This window comes from Cibotium barometz, chromosome 15, assembly GCF_041138505.1.
Source record: "Cibotium barometz isolate CiBa-2024 chromosome 15, ASM4113850v1, whole genome shotgun sequence".
NCBI classification, from domain to species: domain Eukaryota; kingdom Viridiplantae; phylum Streptophyta; class Polypodiopsida; order Cyatheales; family Cibotiaceae; genus Cibotium; species Cibotium barometz.
Window position 1 is genome coordinate 9,949,974 of NC_141060.1, and position 3,837 is coordinate 9,953,810.

Here is a 3,837-nt window from a genome sequence, read left to right on the forward strand (position 1 = left end):
ACATGAAAAAGGTATGCCACCGAAGATGGTTTAGCACACTATTATGATCAAGATACATAAAACAATGACCTTATCAGCTGAACCCAAAATATTCAAAAATTATAAAGGAGAAATTTGATAAAATCATTATGATGGACTTTATTTATGAGATTGATCATATACGGGTTAGGTTTCACCAATTTTCAGAGTTCTAAAAAAGAATGGCAAGCTCAGGGCATGCATGGATTCGAAAAAGGTCATTGTGGCAATGTGGAGACATTATTACCCTTTAGCATATATTGAGCATTTTGGAAAGAGTGGTAGGGGTAGAAGCTTACAACTTTTTGGATGGATTTTGGGATACAATCAAGTGTCCATGGCCCCTAACAATGATCAATATAAAATAGTATTCACAACTACATGGGGAACGTTTTCTTACAAAGTCATGCCGTCCAGCTTGACCAATGCTCTGGTGATATTTTAGAGGTTAATGTGTATTACATTCAAAGACTACTTACAAAAGTGGTTGGAGATATTTATAGATGATCTCTGTGCACATTCATGATGGAAGGAAAATTTGGATTGCCTCAGAAAGATATCTCAAAGTAAAATTTGAATTGCCTAAGAAAGATATCTCAAAGGTGCCGTGACTGTATCGCATATCCTTGAACCCTTTGAAGTGTCAACTCTGGGTAAAACATGGTGTGATATTGGGTCACATAGTGTCAAAAAAATGATATTTCAATTAATGACAGTAAAGTGAAACTAATTCTAAATCTACTACCACCCAAAGGAGTGCAATGACTCATGCGTCACATAGGCTATTATAGTAGACTTATCGTAGTTTACACTGAGATAGTACGTGCACTATATAAGTTACTCATAATGGACCAAGGACTATTAAGACGGCATACAATGAATTGAAAAAGGATTTGGCAAGTGCACCTATTTTCAGACCACCTAATTGGGACTTGATCTTTCATGTTCCCAACATCAATGCCTCCAATTTACGAGTGTGTTATGCAATCATGTGAATTCAAGCTAGACTACCCCGTGTGCTTTATGAGCAAATCACTAAATGAGGTGGAAATGAAGTGTGCCAGTACATAAAGGATTGGTGATGGTTTATACGGTTAAGAAGTACATGCATTACCTGCTTTTGCCAATAAATTTGTGTTCTTTTTGTAGATCACCAAGCCTTATTACACATTGCCAATAAACCATGCATGATTGGGAGAATTATGCGATGGTTTCTCTTATTGATGGAATTTGATTTGACTATCATATTTAAGAAAGAGAAACAACATATTTTGGTAGACCATATGTCAAGGATCCCCAAACGAAGCAGCCCGCCATAGCAGTTAATGATTACCAAGTGCAACTTTGTTTATACTTGACTTGGTGCCCGAATAGAGAGAAACAACATATTTTGGTAGACCATATGTCAAGGATCCCCAAACGAAGCACCCGCCATAGCAGTTAATGATTACCAAGTGCAACTTTGTTTAGACTTGACTTGGTGCCCGAATAGAGAGATAAAATTTTCAAGTATCTCGCTTATGGATTCCCAACCAATAGGCCTTGAACAAGGATAGGATGTAATCACTTATTAAGTTGGCATTCCCCAATTAACTATATAAAATGGGTAAAGACCATAAAGACCGTGTGCTAAGGTGTTGTGTAACGAAAGACAAATTACTTTCTATCCTAGAGCACATTGTGGAATTGTGTGAGGACATTTTGCTACTAGCTAAGTGATAGCTCGCAAGATCCTGCATGCCACTTTATAGTGGTTAGCCAACTATGTTTGGAGATTTTATGGAATTTGTGAATAGGTACAACGAATGTCACCACTTCAATGTGCCTCATAATAGAAGGACAGAATGCCTCTAACCCCTATATTTATGCAACAACCATTCGGAAAGTGGGGGATAGATTTTATTAAACCCATCAACCCAATATCTTGACAAGTCAAGCTCATTATATCATTATAGCCACCACTAATTATTTCATTAGATGGGCAAAGGATAAGGCTAAATGAAAGCCTAGCTCTCATATAATTGCTAAATTTTTATATGAGTGTGTGATTTCGAGATTTTAATGCCCCCATTAGAGTTGGTCAGCATAGGGGATCACCTTCATTAATGAAGTGGTCAAACATTAACATGTTTCTTAGTAGTGCTACACCATAAATCTCACCCGATGGCCAAGAAAAAAGTAAAAAAGCGTACGGAACATCATATAAGGCAGCCAACGAGGAAAACACCTTGAAAACTAGCATATGAAGTAGAGGCAATATTACCCCTGGAATATCTAGTGCCAAGTTTAAGGGTTGAAGTAAGATAAAGATGGATGGAAAATGCATTGGTGGTAGCTAAAAGAATATTAAACTTGAAAAAACTAGATAAATCTCACTTGTTACCCATGCATGGTATGATGGTGGAAAAGTAAGCAATTGTTAGATTAGCTGGAGGCAGAGAAAGATGCACAAATTAATGCTCAAAAAAGGCTGCAAGGTGACAAGCAGTATATTGAGTTAATAGAGCAAAGCCACAAAAAGCAATTAGAGTCCATGGAGAAGGAAAAAGCCCAAGCCATAAAGTTATATGCAGACACATCTGAAGATTTAAACAAGGTATTGGAAGATGAAAGGATGAGGGCACAAGAGTTGATGCAGGAAAAAGAGGCTATGGTCAAAAGCCACCAAGTAGTAGCAACACATCTAAATAGAAAAATTGTTTCTAATGCAAAGATCGACATCTCAACGTTGAAAGACATAGTTGAGGTGATCACAAAGGAAAAAGAGACAAATTGGCAAACACAAACTAGCAACTAAGAGACTCCAAGCAAAATAGATAAGAACAAATAAAACACAATACTTGAAATAAAAAGAAGCTCAATTGATTCAAATCCCACCAAAGCCTTTTTGACATAGCTCAACCCATGACTCCTATTGAGAACATTGATCTATCTGAGATCTGAGAGGTTAAGGGAAAGTGTAGTGCCATTGACTGATCTTTTGGTAACTCCTTGGGCCCCTCTTTCCAAGGCCTTTTTGAAACAGCTTAACCCATGACTCCTATTAAGAATAGTGATCTACCAGAGAGGTTAAGGGAAAGGGTAGTGCCATTGGCTAATTTTTCACCATTGGCTAATCTTTCAATAACTCCTCGAGCCCCTCTCCAAAGGCTAAGAGAAAGGGTAGTGCCATCGGCTAATGTTTCACTAGCTTCTTGGGCCCCTCTCCAAAGGTTAAGGGAAAGGGTAGCACCGTTGGCTGATCTTTCAATAACTCCTCGGGGTCCTCTCAAAAGGTTAAGAGAAAGGGAAGTGCCATCAGAGCTGATCTTTTGGTAACTTCTCGGGCCCCTCTTCAGGCCTTTACTCTCTTTTTTTCTTCACTCACCCTCTCCCTCTACTGCCAATTAGGCCTTAACATTAGTGAGGAACTAACATGGGGTGATTTAGCATTAATCAAGAAAAATACTACAAGATATGTTGACCCACCATAATAATGGGAATATTTCATGGGTATCACTACTCCCTTCATCCAATAGTGCTAAATTTGAGGTCTCAGTGTAGTCTTATTGCTTTCTACTAACTTTCAAGTGGGTGAAGAGATTCTAGATTTAATGAATCCCTCCATAGAAACCACCATAACTCCCCTCCCAAGGATAAAACGAAGCTTTGTATAGATGCAATAAGAGGGATGGGCATAATAGCACCATCTATCACCCTTATGGTATTCTTAGATTATATGACATTGTTACTGCACATTTAACCACTTTAACATCTACATTAGTATATGTTTTTGACCAAGTGAATATACAATAGCCTACATTCTTGGAAGGGGAGGAT